Source organism: Mixophyes fleayi, chromosome 2, assembly GCF_038048845.1.
Source record: "Mixophyes fleayi isolate aMixFle1 chromosome 2, aMixFle1.hap1, whole genome shotgun sequence".
NCBI lineage: Eukaryota > Metazoa > Chordata > Amphibia > Anura > Limnodynastidae > Mixophyes > Mixophyes fleayi.
The window spans coordinates 72,686,464-72,705,670 of NC_134403.1; the positions used below are offsets into that span (position 1 = coordinate 72,686,464).

General features: G+C 40.6%; 1 protein-coding gene across 7 annotated transcripts in view; it reads right to left on the reverse strand.

The window, feature by feature from the left end:
* Positions 1–19,207, reverse strand: part of HDAC7 (histone deacetylase 7) — a 273,723-nt gene that overhangs the window by 63,992 nt on the left and 190,524 nt on the right. Inside the window, exon 1 of one of the 7 annotated variants that reach the window (XM_075199266.1) lies at positions 11,531–11,673. The exons of the other annotated variants lie outside the window; for them this stretch is intronic. The gene's annotated coding sequence lies outside the window, so the exon portion shown is untranslated. Of the gene's footprint in view, positions 1–11,530; positions 11,674–19,207 lie in introns of those variants that run through there. 7 annotated transcript variants of the gene reach the window in all.

Below are 19,207 nucleotides of genomic sequence, written 5' to 3' on the forward strand. Positions count from 1 at the left end.
ACAGTGGGTGGAGGGGGTTTAAGGTGCGCCTCGAATTAAATGACTAGGAAACCAGATAATTTCCACATAAAAGGACATAAATTGGGCGTCTGTAATCCCATAAAGACAAATAAATAAGCAGGGTACCTTTGGGATACCTTTTTCTAATAGTTCACTATGGAGACACGACAGAATTAACAAGAATTAACATGTTTTCCACGGTTACATTTTGCGTGCTGGCAGACCTCCAGTGTCTTGCACTGATATGTATCCACAATTATGAAATAAGAATTAGGTTGTGTAACTGTTGCAAACATCCTGAGCATTTATTAAAGATGTTTGGTACACAAGGTTATGAAACGTAGCAAAGGAACAAATTACTAAGAGCAACAAAGGAGTAAGTTCGGTAATAAACGTGTTGCAATTATGTGAAGTCACCTTGTGTACACACTTTAACTAGACCTTTAAGCTTAGATATAAAAGATGAAAGACTACAAAAAGAGAACAAGAATAGTATATTGATGACCAATGACAGCAACTGCTCTCCAAATATTCTACCTCCAAATTAACCATTTGGTGTTAACGTGTTTCAAACTTAGAAAATGATGGTAATATATGATTGAACTCCTGCAAATATGACAATGACTTCTCATGTCTATAGGGCCCTCTTACCTCTCTGTCTGTACTCCCAGTATTGTTGTATTACTGCTTGTTCCCAATAGTAACAGCGCTATATAAATGAATGCTGATGTTGATTAGGTGGATGATGTCAGCACTTCAATGTTCATAGGGAAACCTGTGTATTCTAATGAGTAAATATATACTCTACCGTAAATCAATCCGTATAATAGAAGTCACCTTGGATGTCTGTGACTTTTATAAAAGCACTCAGGACTGTGCACTTATATGATCCCTATCATTCATAGTCTGTCGTGCATTATTCCATATATAACGCAATACAAATTATAATCCACAATTTTTGCAATCACTTTGCAATCACTATCTTATGAATGGGCTTCAAGTCAATTAGCGTTTTAAAATGTACCTGTTGTCTACAAACAGTGGAGGCATCCAGTATATTAGCTGAAACAGCATTATTCCTATCAATTCACAGGAAAGGGAGGACATGGCTGGGGTCTCCCTCGCTCAGGGGGTGCACTCCTGTAAATACTGGTTCAGCAAACACAACATGTCTGCTTTTACTCTAAATCATCTAAAATGCAGTAGATTTAGTTTTGCTATTCAAATCATCTGTATGCATGCTATTCACTGTTTACTGTTTTATAATGTGCAGATCCACTAAAAACTAAAAATATCCCATAACTATTGATCTTTGACCAGTAAATTGCATCTGCAGAGAACACACACACACACACACACACACACTAGATGAGAATGTACAGTACTCTCACTCTGTGACACAGTAGAAGATACATGCCTGCTTGCACCTATAAATACAAGCAGTCAGTGGGTGTTTATCACGGTCAACATTCCAAAACTACATATTAACTTGTTTTATAGTAGTGTTACAATTTGATAAACTTGCTGATATAGCGCTTTCATTATTTTGAAGGAAGGACATATCACTTAAAGTCCATGTTGTTATGTAGATTAAAACTATAAACTCCTTTTACATTCCTGTGGAGATGTAACCCTCTCTTTTTCTATTCACTCTACATTTTCCTGATGTATTCGCTATGACTGATCTGAGACCTCCAGCATCCAGGATGTGCTTGTAACAGGCAAGAGTGTATATGTTCAAGTTTCCATACCTTGGCAAGACCTTAAATGTTTACCTGCAGTGTGCTTCAATGGACTTAACAGAGGAAATATAAGGCGCATAGGAATTAAACAAATGTCTTCCTCCATAATTGCAGAATCATCTAAAATACAGTTGGTTCTAATAAGCACCTGTAACTAGTTCACATACAGTATAATTGGAATGTTATTTCTTCGAATATAAAAAACAAACTTGAAATCAAACCAGGTCCATTGAAGCAGCATGAAACTGCTGTGAGCAGATCTAAACAAAAAGGTATTATATAATTGCTCCTAATATCTTATTTCAATACTATAAATTATTTCTATATACTACCTCTGGTCAGGGCCGGATTAACCATAGGGCTAACTGGGCTACAGCCCAGGGGCCTTGGGCATCCAGGGGGCCCTTTTAAGTGCTCAGCAGCAGTATTGATCGGTTGGGGGTAGGGGCGCCTCCGGCCCGATCAATGCTGCTAAGCACTTTCACTGCGGTCCTTCTCCGGCCCGCTGTATTCTCCTTACTGAGGAGATCTCGTAAGTCTCACTCTCACGCACAAGATCTCCTCAGTAAAGAGCGCACAGCACGCCGGAGAAGGACTGCAATGCCAGGAGAAGGAGGTAAGTGTCTTAGGGTGGCTCGGCTCACCGGGGGGGCGGGGAGATCAGAGCACGGGGGGAGGGGGGGGGCAGCTACGATCATGGGGGGGCCCTCACGGGGGAATGGGGGCCCCCTTAGCCCAGGGGCCTCCATTCCCTTTATCTGGTCCTGCCTCTGGTCTGAGAGGCCCCAATAACTGTTCATTCATATCCAGTCAATTTAACACTTCCTTTGTGAAAAAGTAGAGGGAATTAGGCAATTCCACTGTACTAGACATATGGTCCATATGTCTATGTCCCAATATGTATCCAAGGAATCGTTTTGCATTATTAAACTCTCATAAAAGGTATATTTCATGTTTTTCATGTTTTACATAAAACGTCAAAGAACTCTTCAAATGACAGACTATACCTTCCAACAGTCTGTGACACTGGTCCACAACTTTGTATCAAGTCAAAATAAGATTTCATATAAAGGAAGCAATGCCCCAATGCACTACTTCTTTTTCTGAAGGACCGAGAATGGGGTGATGTTCTGAGGCTATTTAAAGGACAGGGTGTTGAGTGGATGACAATTTTGAACATCTAAAGAATTATCAAGGTGAGTTTTTGGAGCCTGAGTCATAATGGAGAGTAGGGCAAAAAAAGGAGTAACTTTTCTGCTGGATAAACCATGTTACAATGCAAGGGGTGCATATTAGTTTATTACTTTGCACATAAGTTACATACTGGCTGATTTTTATGTAACACACAAATACTTGATAGCTTTATTTTTAGACTAAACTTAAAAGTTGATGTAGGACATGTTCTACCCCAAATATAAATCTGATCCCACTTTTTAAATGTATATACCCTGCCAAGGTGTAATGTTACTTCTTTTTTTTTGCTTTACTTTGCTTAATTAATCAGGCCCTTAGACTGTAGGTTCTGTGAATATCAGCAAAATATTCCATAATACTTGCATTTGAACATTGTCAAAGTAAAGGATTTTAACAAGAGAGATTCCACATTTATCTTTTCACCAGAAGATTCATATTCTATTTATACTCTATAAATTCTGAAGGGAGATACAAAGCAAACATAGATATCCCTCTGGAAGTTACACAGCCCTGAGGATTCAGTGCACGTGCAGTTCTACAAAATCCCGTTCCGTAGTAAATCCGGCTAGAGAGGGACCAATGGGGTGGTGATAGAGAGGCTGCTCTTAGCCATTCAGTGGCTGGATGGTTTCCCCCATTCCTCTTGACCACAGCTATTTTACATTTTGCTGATTTGCTTGTTCCAAATAGAATAACATTTATTTCTTAGGGCTAGATTTACTAAACTGCGGATTTGAAAAAGTGGAGATGTTGCCTATAGCAACCAATCAGATTCTAGCTGCTATTTTGTAGAATGCACTAAATAAATGAAAGCTAGAATCTGATCGGTTGCTATAGGCAACATCTCCACTTTTTCAAACCCGCAGCTTAGTAAATATACCCCTTACAGGGGCGAACGCAGGATTTAGAAGGGGGGGTTTCCGCCCCCCCCGGAAATAAAAAGGGGGCTGCTGCGCAACGGCGAGTCTGAATTCTACAGCAGCCGCAGCGCTGTCAAGCAGCATCCGCAGCAGTGCTGTATTATACTACAATACAGCACTGCCGCGGACGCTTCTTTGACAGCGTCGCGGCTGCTGTACAGTACCGTTGGTTCGCGGAGGAGGGGGGGTTTCTGGAGAACCAGAAACCCCCCCTGCGTGCGCCACTGCCTTAGTCTTTGTAAACCAATTGTGTATTATTATTGAATGGCAGATAGGTTTTCCTTTTGGTAGTATATCGGGATAAATATATTTTCATTCTATGGGCATTATGGTAAAACAAACCCCTTTTCCATAATCCATCCCCAAATTACTGTTATACAACTAGTGCTTCCGAAAATATTTGCCACAAAATGTAATAAAACTAAATCTCATAAATAATAAACATTGTTATAGAGACAAGGGTCAAACGTATGCTCTGACACTACTAGGTACCATATGACCGTGCGCACAAATGCGGAGACTAGGAGGACAACTATTGGGGGCTGGCACCACTCGTGAAGTTCTCTGTTGACCATTATTCTGTTTAAGGAGGAGCTTGGGAAATAAACTTGTTTTATTCATTGTTGCTATTTGTTTACAATTGTTTTTTGTTTATTTTTAATGGTTTGATTTTTTTCCCCATTTTTGTCATACTGAGCGAGAACATTCATAGCAGTGACTGGTAACCTGATCCAGTCCGGGGGCTGAATTTGCGGCCCAATAACCTTCAAAAGGGTTGCATATTACCTATAATCTCAGTAATAAGTTAAAACAATACATTTAATCAAAGACAGAGACACGGAACTGTAATAACACATTAACAGGTATTACAAGCTAGAAAAAAGAATCAGATCTGATAATAAAAGTTGGAAAGAGCTGGGATAAATGCTCAGAGTGTCTATCACTGATTTACAGTGAGGGAAGGTCAAGAGGATCTATCCTGCAGACCATAAGCTATATCTAGTGTTATGTTAATCTAACAACCAGCCTCCACCTCCACAGATATAGGAATCCATCACATCTACCTCCAGGAGGACAGGTGACGTGATAGGGGTAGGAGGGGGAGTGGTGATCTCTTTGCGTCACCATAGCCACGCCCCCTCAATAAAATGCATAAATTAATGGCATTGAATAGCAGGGGTGGGGCTTAATGTTGTGATTAAGTCCCGCCTCCAATATTCTATGCCATGAATTTCAGCATTTTTAGGATCCGGGAGGGTTGCCTACTCTTCTGGGAGTCCAGGAGGACTCCCCGATATTTGGAAGCCTCCTAGAAATTCCGGGAGAGTAAGCAAGTATGGAATGTACTGAGGAATCCTGTTCAATCACTGGGCACAGACAGATTAATGACAACATGTGCTCAGCTGCCATTTCTGCTTCCATTCATCTACATGGGCACAGAGTAATGTGCTGATTTGCTAATGTATATATATTGCAGGTGGCTATAAACTGGTTAAAAATTTGCTGTGAGCAACCCATTACTAATCTACTATATGCAAAGCTTATTGACACTGTGCTATTTGCATATCCTTACCCACATTTCCTGCTGCAGATTTTGTTTACTGTATTTATTTTTAGCTTGTCTAAACTTTTTAAAGAACGGTATAATTGGTGGGAGTATAAGGATTTTGCAGCACTCATTCACACAAAAATAGGTACAAATGCATGAAAATGTGTAACTTAGCTATGTGTTTTACACACATTTCCAATGTGCTTTTCAGTTGTTCTGCTTTTACCAAAACAACCTATAGCACAGTTTGCGCATGGCAGCGTATGAGATATAAGGCACGTGGCGCGTTAAAATGTTAGACTGCAATGGTGGGAACAAGAAAATAATAAATCACTTATTCTATTTTTATTGCATTTTTCAGACAATAGCAGATGAAAGGCCCATTAACAGTGGATAGGTGTGAACAAATGTCAGAAGTTCATATAAAATGTCCCCCCACCAACATACACAATTTAAAAAAAGTATTTCTAAAGGCACAGAATACTTAGCCTACATGTTCCCTAAACAGATTAGGTTTTCTGAACTGTGATAATGTGTTTTATTACAGACACTATGTTTATGCCATATAAGTGCCGAAATGCAGCAACAATGAACACATACCATGCTTATAAACACAATTTATTATGTACACACCACTAGGTCCTAAACGTGTAAAGGAACAGTTGTGGACATTTATGAAGGGCAATATGTCTGCTGCATAGTGCAAAATTAGCTCCTAGATACCTGTCTAAAAGTTTAGGTTTGCGGAGCAAGATGAGGTCAGCTGCAGAGGAGTATTTTACCTGGCGATAGGAGTTGTATAGAGTGAGGTCATTCCTTTACAACTGTACAGAGGACTCACACCAATACAGCTAGTTCTGTAGAGCAGTGTAACAAGATTTAATTATGAAGAGCAATATCATTGAAATAAGAGGAATGGAGAGGGCGCATTTTAGAGGCGTTCCTTGCTCTGCGAGGAGGTGAGTGGAGAGGGTAATTCTGCAAAGAATTGAATTTTACACAAGCTCAGATCTGGTGGTCTTCAGGTCTTATCCATACTTGCCAATCTTTTAAAACTTCATTCCGGGGGATCCTGGAATGATCTGGAATGGGGGGCATAGTTGGAGGGCAGGAGGGGCATGGCGCGGCATTTTGGCCCTGCCCCCCACATCAAAATGCCATTTTTGTTGCGGGGGCGGGGCCAAAATGATGCGATTCACTGCGAATCGCTTTATTTTGACAGCAAGTTGCCGTTTGCGGGATACTTGCCTACTCTCCCGGGAGACCTACCCGAATTTCGGGAGTTTCCCTGACATTCCGGGAGAGTTGGCAAGTATGGTCTTATCCTATTATTTTGATGGGACCCATTTAGCGCCCCCTTGTTGCACTTCAGCAGGGAAGCACATTTCCGAGCAATGTAAAAAAACAGTCCTGTCGTTATTATTTTAAGCCATAACTGAGGCTAAAATGAACAGTATTTTAGGAGACAAAGAGAAAACAATGTAATCCAATGCTAGAGATGGTACTAAGTGGTAGAAGGCTGGACTATGATATGAGGCTATCACAATGTGCCTCTGGAGATATGTCAGCCTGTGCACACTCCTAGCAGCACTTCTAGTGTGCAGAGGCATCTCCTGAGAGTGCAGAATAGACATGCTCCTTCATGGGGGATTGGCCGGGCCATCCAGGTGCAACAAGTGCAATGTTTGCAGTGAGCATGGAGTGCATTATGTAAAAGAGCCCCAGTGCTACACGTAATTCAATTGAAACACTCACAACATTAGTAGATAGAAACTTGCACATGTTTACAAGCAGTTGACACTGACTGTCACCTTGTTACCAACACAACCTTATTATTGGTAATGGGTTAACGCATTCAAAAACACTATATAAACAGAACAAAGCCGCAGTATGCACAAATGCTTCTCAAGGGTGGGTGGATCATGGATTACATGCAGCCTAAGAATGGTGGAATGCGTCATATGAATATAAAACAGCAGCATGGTGGCTCAGTGGTTAGCACTTCTGCCTCACAGCACTGGGGTCATGAGTTCAGTTCCGACCATGGCCTTATCTGTGTGGAGTTTGTATGTTCTCCCTGTGTTTGCGTGGGTTTCCTCCGGGTGCTCCGGTTTCCTCCCACACTCCAAAAACATACTAGTAGGTTAATTGGCTGCTATTAAAGTTGCCCCTATTCTGTGTGTGTGTGTGTGTGTGTGTGTGTGTGTGTGTGTATGTTAGGGAATGTAGACTGTAAGCTCCAATGGGGCAGGGACTGATGTGAATGAGTTCTCTGTACAGCGCTGCGGAATCAGTGGTGCTATATAAATACATGGTGATGATGATGATGATGATAAAACACACACACGCAATTGTATTGCTGATGGATCATGTATTTTGGTCTCATGTAGTCCTGCAAGGCTGTACCTGTTGCCCATTCTACAGGGAAGGCTGTCGTTTTTATGGCTGCACCATTATTCATGACAGTGTTACCTATCAAGTATAGCATGAGGCCTCCGCTTGTGCTTTTTTTGCCTCAGTGATGTCACTAGTTCCTAGTAAATTGATTGGCTGCTTTTCCAGGTACAATGGTTCAGTTCACAGAATGACTGTCTGTAGGTAATGCCTGTATTTGGGTTAGAATTACACAGGTTAAAAAAAACATTTGTGGCAACAAATGTCCCAGTTATTTGGGGAAGGATGTGCATAAAGCAAGATGCAAACTTTAAACTTTTGTTGAAAAGGATCAGAGATAATAAAACGAGTTTGCATGGGAGGGAACACTTAAGGGGGTGGGGGGATGTTCCTTATGCATCTTGAATTCTATTTATGTGCATCCTGTCCTCCCCCTCTGGACCAGCTCAGATTTCCTCTAGTGGTATCAATAGCAGAGAGGCTCACACAACTCAGAGTTTGGCTTCTGCATTACTTCCTTTAACTATTTCAACACTGAAAGATATTACAAACAACCCACTTCCTGACCCCCAGTGACTGGTCTTAATAAGACAAGAATGTAAGTCTATCATTATGTGAATGTTAACCCCTGCGCACACAAAGTGCAAAAATAAACAAACATTCATGCAATCCTACTCCCCATTTTACTATTGCAGCATATGGGTGTCCACAGCTCCCTGATAGTCATATATAGTACATAAGCAAATCCACATGAAATTAGCTGTTCCTTATTGATAAGTGAGCCATCTGCTATAAAGTATAAGCATAAACAAATTCCTTTTAATAGCATTTATGGATCGCTCCTATTGTATCAGCTGTGCCCTTTCCCATTAGAGTGTCAGCTTTCTTACGGGCAGGCCCTCAGTAGCCTTTTTTATATCTGCTTTATTTTGTCTGGCCTTGAGTGTCACTCTTTTATGTATGGCTGTCTTCCCCACTGTCCGACATTACGGAGCACTGTGGTGCCTCACAAATCTACCACAAGGATAATAGCGATGAGGGCGCCACATAGCATGACGTCGACATTCAAATAACAGCACTTCTGCAGAGATATATGTGTTTGGGTGCATAAAATATTAAGTGAAAATGTCCATGTTGTATTTATGGGGTAATCAAAAACAAAAGAGGAAAATGAAACTCAATACAATACATACAATTGTATGTTTTGCACCATGTGGGTCCCCGCATTAAGGCCTCAGCGTGTACCTCACCATACGGTAGTACTTAATCTCTCTGGCCAGAGGCCAATACCAAACATCATTCAAAAGAAGAGTGAGGCCAAGACCTTGACCACACTATCCCCAACACATGGAAGACAGAAAACCAAAAGGTAGAGATATAAACAATGACAAAAAAAAACTTTGTAAAAAAGAATACTAAGTATGAGGGGTAGATTTATCAAACCTTCCTAAAAGGGAAAGTGGAGGTGTTGTCCATAGCAACCAATCAGATTCTAGCTATCGTTTATCTAGTACATTCTAGAACATGATAGCTGATTGGTTGCTATGGGCAACACCTCCACTTTCCTGTTTTAGAAGGTTTGGTAAATCTACCCCTTAGTCTCAAGTAATGAGCAAATTAGAAAGGTAACATGCCATCACTTTGCATAAATCCCCTCATATTTGAGGTTCACCTGTCACCTTCTCACATTGAAGGCGGACATTTTACAGGCTTAAGTAATATTTATGAGAATGCAGCCTATCTATGCAATGGAAACTACTGACATCACTGAGGCACAGCAGAGTATTGGCGACATAAAAACACAGCCTGAGGTTATGAAGAGCACGTTTCGATTTCTGGGAGATGATTATTTGTAAACAAGGAACGCTTGATATTTTTATCTTTAAAGTCACCCAAAATGAGCCTCTCTGGAGAAGACCCTGTCAAATCTGTGTAATATCTGTACAAGAGTGGTTGTAAAATGCACTGAATCACTTATTTTTTTAATTAGGGTTTATATTTTTGTCAGCTGTTTAACAAAATGGCAGTGATCCCACCACTCGGTAGTACTTAATCTGTCTAGCCAGAGGCCAATACCAAACGTCATTCAAAAGGAGAGCGAGGCTAAGATTACACTACATTAGAGGTTAAGTATACGGCTACACCTGTAGTATAAGTTAAGGGTGCAGCTGCCATTTAACAGAAATGCATTCTATTTTTTCTGTCAAAAACTCATTGGTGAGGTCATACAAGTTGTAGAATAAATAAATATGGGACATTCCAGTCACAGGAGCACCAGAGTTGTGTTCACCATTTAATAATTAAAGCTATTAAGAAAAAACCAAACAACATTGTTAATGCTTCTCCTGTGTCACCAAACGATCCCTCATAAAAATGTATCTTTGTAAGAATGAATAAAAAAAAAACATTTTCATGAGAGATTTCCAACATTCTCAGAAATTGCTGTTGGTAAATTCCCACTGGGAAAAACGAATAAAGGTAACAAAACTGACTGTAATGGCCGAGTGTGTGTGGGTCTTGTCTGACAGGAATGTGGAAAATGAAGTCCTGAGAGGTCAGATCAAGGTACATTCCATGACTCCAGTTTCAGAGCTGGCCCAGTCACATTATACTTAAACCTTTTACAACAACATCTAGCTTCCTGTTCCTAGATGTCTTTAGGCAGAGAACAATGTGAATTAAGGATTTTCGTTTTTAATAATGTTATTTGGGCATATAGGTAAGAATATAAGAATGCTGAGTGGGACCATTTCAGGTAAGATCTGTGACAACATATAATAGTACTAATGCAACATCAATCATCCGCAGAACGTGGCACATTTCGAACTTGCAAAGCATCATAAATGAAGGACACTATTAGGAAAACATTGCCCCCTCCATGCCTCAGTACAGTAATACATAAAAGTATTTAACACAAACAAGTTTACTACACAAGTGGACACCATATCCAACTAGCGTTAAATATATCAAATTTTTTTACTGAAACAAGCAACGTATAGTTGCAAATATTACGAATACAATAGTAAATATAGCATGTGAGACAATGTACAATTTATGTACTATGTACAATTTATTAAAGGATTAGTGATCATCTTACTTGCAGCAAAGGAAATCTTACATATAACATTCAGTTACACAGAAATATCTAAATATCTAAACACCATCAATGTACCAGTTGATGCTGGGCCTTCACCTCCGCAGGCCTCCGCTGTGCTCTTGTGAGCGAGCCTGAGGTTGATGCTGGCAGAGGGAGGCCGTTTAGGCCATCAATTCCAGGGGGTATATTTACTAAACTGTGGGTTTGAAGAAGTTGAGATGTTGCCTATAGCAACCAATCAGATTCTAGCTGTAATTTTGTAGAATGAACTAACTAAATGATAACTAGAATCTGATTGGTTGCTATAGGCAACATCTCCACTCTTTCAATCCCGCAGTTAAGCAAATATATCCCCAGAACTGCATTCTCAAAAAAACAGTGCACGGGACTCCAGAGCAGATATCCCCCTAGATTTGATTGTGTGTTATGCCCCTGTATATAGTTAACATATAGGTAAAAATGACAAAGACCTTGAATGACATCTCCTTAAATACAGTTTTTCTGTGAGACAAATAATGTATAACATACTTCTATCTCCATGGAAGGAGCACTTTGGCTAACCTGCAGTCACTACTCACTAACTCTTCAGATAAGACTATGTAATCCATTATACTCTTATAATCAGACATCCTACCTTGTAGTTAGAGACATCCTCTTTTTTTCACTATCAAGTGCATAAGAAATCCAAAACATCCATTAAAAGCAAGAGCCCTGCAAGCAGTAGCGTATCCTTTCTCCCTCTCCTCCTCCCATCACAGCACAGGGTCTGGATGTTTTTGAAAGACGCGTTCCCATGCTTTCATTAAGGAAAGGTAACACCCACTGGAAAATGGGACATTGCCTGAGGCTTCTCTAAGCACCCTACGCAGGTCCAGCCCAAGCCACTTCTCTGGCTAGACAAGCCCAGCAAGAAGTGAATCCGCCTGGCCTGTGCCTTGGCAGGAGACACGAGAAAGAACAGAGGTGAAGCAGGGACTGCTTAAGTGACCAGCTCTTCTAGCTACATGAAACACAATCCAACCCAGGGCTGCAGCTGTTGCTAAAAGCATCCTTCAATAAAGTCATATCAAAGATATATATAAAAAAAGGAACACACTGTGATGTAGCTTTTAAATGCAGTATATATTTATAGTCGTCACTTTACTTGGGAATTACTGCTAGGTCACAGCTTCAAGACAAATATAACCTGTTTAGGAGTATGGTTCATGATACCTTACCTATGGGTACAGTTTAAAAGAAAATGGTTCTTCTCTGCATATTTGCATCTATAAATACGTATACATGTCTTGCAGTGGCGGCCATTTTGGAAATACTTCTAGCTAACTAGAACAACTGTTCAACATATATCACTTACAATAAACAACTATTATAATGCTTGTTACAATGTGTCCTTTCGCTTAGCATACACTTGTTTTTTTAGCTATACACTTCCTTTTACTGCTTGGTCACACAGGCATTTCGAGCCTGGTTGGTGAGCGCAGGCTCTGTTCACTCAGGTATGCGTGAAGCGGATCATGTACTCACATATAGGAACTGTGAAATGAACTACACACACACAGGTCATACGGGCTTCAAAACATCAAAGTGAACAACACGGCTTGAAATATAATGAGGAAAATTAACAGAGGTACATTATTTAAAAAAACACAGGAAGGATGTAATTAAATGTGTCTGTCTACAACACGATATTTATTTATTAAGTATTATTATTATTATTATTATTATTAAAAAGTATTGTTATTATTATTATTATTATTATAATTATTATTATTAATAAGTATTATTATTATTAATATTATTGTGTGTCAATATATTGAACAAAAAACGACAATAGGAATATAAAAGCAACATAAATAGATCACACAAAAAAACAGATTACAGTGACCATATAAGATCCGGTCACTGAACGCTGAGTGGACGGACCTATGACCGTTCCATTTGTTTTTTCTTGTTCTTAAGAATGTCTTGCTTAAAAAAATATATAGAATTTTGTCCCAATTATTCCATTAAGCTGCCTTTAGCAAACAAATTCACTGGCTACAAATCCATATTTTGTGAAATCATTACACTACTCTCTCTCTATTTTTAACCATTATACCAATGTGAATAACCAGACTCTAGGGGGAAACAGATCAAGGGAATGTACAAACTGGGAAGCTGGATTATTGTCATTGTTAGTCAGTCATCAGTTCCTCAATGTCTTTATTACTCAAACAGAAACAAGGATACATATTCAGTTCCAGTAAAACATTGCGGGGGGAATTCAATTGGGCACGTTACTTTAAAAAGTAACGAGGCCAGCGCACTATTACCGTTATTACGGTAATAGTGCGCGTAAATATCGTTATTACTGTAGTTTTAACGCCGGCTTTTTGCTCGCAGCTCCATGCATGCCTACCCTCCGCCCTCAGGAGAACCCTCTGCAGCCTAGAAGTGAGCCAAGATATGCAGAGAGGTAGCAAAAACCAAAATAGGATCACTGTGCAGAAGTGTAAATGTCACATCAGTACACCTTGCAATACCATTAGCAGGGGCTGGCTGGCAAACTTTAGCCCGTGGGTAGAGACTCTGCTCAGAAGCATATTAGGAACAAAAGGAGGTAGCCCAGTGACCCAGCCCATGGTAGTCCACCATGGGACCAGCCTGGGGGGGGGGGGGGCAGATTTCCCCCTGCTGGTCAGTCCAACCAGCCGCTGAACTTTAGTGCCACCCATTTAAATCAAATAAACTTTTTCCTGCAGGTCCCATAGAAAGTAGAGGACAGCACCCGAAGAACGTTAGGTGAAATGGTGTCAAATCCTTATGCGGAGTGTAAAAGACCCTAAAAATGTGCAATTGTCACCTCCAGATTAGAATCATTTTGAAACGGTAATCATGTGCCTGCATGCCACAGTTAAACGAGTAGCACCAGTGTGCCCACGACACACTATGCTAGGAACACCTTCATTCCACCCAATCTTTACCCTCTGCCAGCTCCACCGCTAAGACTGCCACCTTGTCCCATAGACTCATGCGCTTCATCATAAATCTGGGCACACTTGTGCACTACACCGCTGTACCCTGTGCTGCGTAAATCACCTCAAGTATGTCCCACATGAACTGAGACATTTTATCAAATCCATCAAGTTTTCCTTTAATAATCATGTTAGTATTGATTTATAAACTATAGAACTGTGCCGAGAGGGCAGTACATATAATGACACAATGGATACACAACAGGAATGAGAACTCTGACCATAAGAGCCTTCAGGTGACATTAACACATAAGATATGGCAAACCACAGACACAGTACACAGTGAGTGTGCATTAGTGAATCCATTGAAAAACAAACACACCACTGGTGAAGAGAAAGCATCAGTGTGTAAGAGCCCTAAACTTGCAAGAAAGAAAAGTGCTAACAGGCCAGGTCAGTGCAGCTAGTTACAGGGGCTTTTTATACACTTTCAGGGAGTGTTTAAAACATACTTGCCAACTCTCCCGGAATGTTTGGGGGACTCCCGCATTTTGCGAGAGTCTCACGGACTCCTGGGAGAGTGTGGCAATCTGCCGGATCTGCCCACTTCCTAGTTAATTGGGCAGAATTAGATCTAAAACGCCGCAATTCACCAGGAATCACTGCGTTTGGCCAAAATGACACAATTTTTGAAGCCCCGTCCCCCATCATGCCCACCACCCCCGGCAGGCGCCCGGAAGACTAATTGCAAAAGTTGGTAAGTATGGTTTAAAATCTCTGAGACTACAGAGTTGGCCAGTACTAAACCAGGCCTGGCCAACCTGTTTGTGAAACTACATGCCCCAGCATGGTTTGCCAGTAGACAGCTAGCTGATATCTGGCAGGATATGCTGGGACTTGTAGTTTCCCAACACCTGGATAGCCACCGGTTGGCCAGGCCTGCTACATCATCTCTATGTACAAACAGTTTGTAGCCAAGTTATCCCATACTGCTCTATGTGGATATCATTCGTGTGCCATCTTTAGTCACCAGGCAAGCCACAACCAGTGTGAGAAGAGAAATTACCTCTCTCAAACTGCCTCTCACAAGTGTGAAATCTAACAAACAGATATGTAGTTATGAGTTCAGACACGTATGTATGTAAAGTAAAACTGCCTATCACAATCCTGTTTCTCAATTCCTGAATGGCCATAGATTGCACTGTTGCAGCCTGCCCTCTCTATTTTTATTTTCACAAGTCTTAAGATTAACTAATTGTCATACAGCCACACGCCCATCATCATTACAGCCATGTTTCAAGACTAAAAGCCTTTTATACAGTTTAGTTCCCACAGAAGTCTACAAAGGGGTGGAGAAAACACCAGGTTAATTTAAGCTTCTGAGTCACTTTGTATTTAGCAATGATATTTTTGGTAGCTATGTGCTCCCGGGCTGGGATATATCATCTGTTTGTATTACTGTCAGACCTGTCTTAATGAAATCACACAATTAGAAACAGCACATTAATAGCGATAAGTCTATATAGAGAGATGTCCTTCATAAATATGTCACTGCCCTACCCAATACAGGTAATGGGCTTAATGTCGAGTTAGAAGCAAAGAAAAGGAGCAAATTTGCACCTTGGCAAAACCATGTTGCATTGGAGGGGGAGGTAAATTTAAAAATGTACAGACAGATAGATAGTTTGGGTAGGGCATGTCATAAATCAACTTTAATTTCAGTGTAAAAAATAAAGCTATCAGGTATTTGTGTGCTACATGAAAAAACAACCAGTATTTTCCTTGGTGCAAAGAAATTTGTACCCCTTGCATTGTAACATGGTTTGTCCAGGTGCAAATTTACTCCTTGTTTTTGTTTTGCTCCTAACTCAGTATCGGGCCCAATGTCTGCAACTTATTTTGCTACAAATATTCAGTAAAAAAATAAAAGCATGAAGTTATTTGGTGCAAGAAATCTCATGCATTTTTTCATATTTGCTTTTATAAATATAAGTGATAGCTGCCACATCGCTTGCTCCGATCAAATGAGATGCGATCAAACAGTAATGCTTATTGGTCAAATAATCAAGTGATAGAATACTTATTAAGCATTTATAAGCAATAACTTCATCTACTCACATGGGACTGTGCTTATTTCACTTGACAAGAGTACGCTTAGTATAATGCTCTTTTAACGCAAGTGAGCTGACCTTCATTTGTATACAGATCGATGCTGAGATAACGTCAATAGCTATATTACTGGACCAACTGTAGAAAAATCATTGACCACACTCAATAATAATAATACACATGTTCTAAAAAAATAAATTGAAATGACAAAATACTTTTACATAAAATAAAACATTGCAAGAACATTTTTCTATGGGGTTGATGTTTGGGGGGGTACGGTACATAAGCATGGTTGTAAGCAAACCATTGCTTCATATGTCGAGAAGGCTCACAATCTCAGATACTGCACAAAGAGAGAGACAACCTGTAGCTCTCCAGCTTTGTGGAACTGTTAAGTCACAGTATGCAATAACCTCTGGCTTGTGGGTGGGCTGTGCAGATTAGCATATGGCTACATGTCTTCAACTACCCTATTTCCCTCTCTTTACCCATACATGCCAACTCTCCCGGAATGTCCGGGAGACTCCCGAATTTCGGGTAGGTCTCAAGGACTCCCAGGAGAGCTGGTGATTCTCCTGCATCTGGCCCATCTGCCCACTTCAATAAAATTAAAGCCGGAATGTACGGGCGGTGGGGGGGGCTTTACGATTTGCATCATTTTGGCCCCGCCCCCAGTGATGTAATGCTTGTGTGGGGTCTTTTTACACTGTAATAAGACCCAAAATAGGCTTTACATCACCGGGGTCCGGGCCAAAATGATGCGAAACGTGAAGCCCCGCCCCCTCCACCCATACACCCCTCCTGCCCTCCAGGGTCTCCCGGACCTGGCCAACATAAGGTTGGTATGTCTTTACCTTACTAGCCTTGTTAACAACACATATTGGAGGCAGTCATTTTGGGCAGAACCAATATTCATCAGAGTGTAGCCTTTCAATACACTAGGAAGCAGTGATATTATGTCTGAGGCCATGTAGAAGGCCCATTGCCCATTGCCTCCGCAAAGTGGAGGCAACTAGTGGTTATTTGTGAATTAACAGGTTGAAAATGAATTTAGCTGTTACAATGCTCTGCCTACACCTTGTGTAGATAATAAGTGTATTGTGGACAGGGACTTTTGGTTAAAATAATCTTAAATAGTTTCATTGAATATTTTATTTTCACATTATTTTCAATGAATGTTAAAGAAACATTAGCACAAAGCATTCCTATAGGGATAACCTAATTTGCATATTTTAATTGAAATGCCTCTAACTCTCAATTACAATGTGTTTAGTATAAAATATCTAGTAATGACATTCACAAATCCTGCCTGAACTTGAGATATATTACATTGTATTTACTACTTGGATAAAGATGGCTAAGAGAGGCTGACTGCAGAGTCTTCCAATAAATATCTCCCCCACAAGCACTTTACTCAAAATATAAAACTCCCACATATGTTCTTGTGAATGTTATTAAATGCTCTTCTTCTATAAGGCAGCCCCTACTGTCAGCTTAGTGGCTATTTAATAACAGAAGTACGAGCTGCCACATTGCTTGGTACCGCCGCGGCGGCGCAGGATACAGCACATTCATTGGCATACACCAGTGCCATTAATGATGCCACCGCTGGCTTTTAACCAGAGCATCTATCTAGATATGGCAGCGCTCCAGTTTTATTCTACAAGATGGGTACCGTGTGCCCTTTAGTCAATGGAGAAGGATTTTCTTTGTGAATAACTTTACATTACTTAGTGAATGACAAACAAGGGAACGGTTTTTCTGAATAAACCTTTCTCAGATACATTATTACTTACACATTATTACCCCTACAGACCAAAATCTCCTTTCACTTGAGAATGGGTTAAACATCTATGCTAGGATATCAAGAGTCACTAAGTGGACAGACCTGCTTGGCAGCATTCAGACATATGGCAGAGAACAGCACGAAGGGGGCCTAAGAACAAACTACATTCAGATAGACAAGCACGCATATTGGGCTTTTAGAAGTTATTGCTTAAGGATCATGACTGATTTGTTTAAATACACAGGATCGGTTTCCTCCTTAATGCACTTGGCAGCTCCTCTGCAAAACCGATCACAGGCGCAGTTGGCAATCTGACCCGGTGCCAATAGGAGACTTTGTGGCTTTCTTTGGGAAGTAATGCTGTCTGCTTATTACATACAGCACAGCTCTTTAAATCACAACGTTGTGGGCGTAAGTCCCTAAGTCCTGCCAGCACTCCATGTGGCTGAGGACAAATCACTTTGGGGGCTGAATATCAAGTTATTTGTTTCAATGCAGCTTGACATTTATTTGATATCCCCTACTCAGCTCTCTGTGTCAAGTATAATAAACGTTTCAGAGGCGAGCTATGCCCAATGCCAGCTATAGCTCAGTGTGAATAATTGGGTGAATGAAAGCATAATAATGAAATAAGAGGAAGCGTATCTCCTCTGTGTCAGGGTTAAGTTCCTAATGCAAGGTGTAGTCATTCAATAAAAGGAGCATATTGACATAGTGGTGGAAATGACACATCTGAAGCTTACGTTGGACCAAGACACCGCCTGCAGAGCCCCAGACCGGCCTCTCTCATCTCCTGCAGGAAGAATGCCTACAGGATACCAACATTATTTGGTGACTCAAGATGTAATGACACTAATGACCTGCGGTAGCAGCCATAAAAGAGGTGCTCTGCCAAAATGATGCCTATTCTTGTTTCTCTGGTCATTATCGCCAACAAAAAAAGCTCATATAAACCCTCTAAAGCATGTCCAGGGTCTAAGAAAAGAAAAAGAAAATAAGTGTTGTGGAGACCACCCATGTAATTATATGGCCTTCAGGTTCTCAGCATTGGTCAGAATTAAAGCTAAGACAGTACTTTCTGATTTAGTTGCATAAAACAAATGTGGATCAGTGGCTGAGCAGACAGGTATTCATACAAAATCTAATCCTGATAGTTTTAAATGTTGGGACAAACGATCTTTCCAAAATACATGGCCCCCTAATTTGGTTTGAAAATCACATGCTCGATAAGCATCATTTAGTGCACGTATGCTGGAGCCCAGGCTCCGCTGAACAAAGCCTGAGCTAAATATAGGGACCATTGGTCACTATAGGGATACAGGCTGCATGAACGGTCTGCTGGCATTTTGTAGACTTTGCAAACCCCACAGGATTCAGCGATCCCGAATATTAGCTCATTCCATGCTCCTGTGGAATGGAGCAGAACTGGGCTACTATATGTTCATACGACTACAAGGAAAAA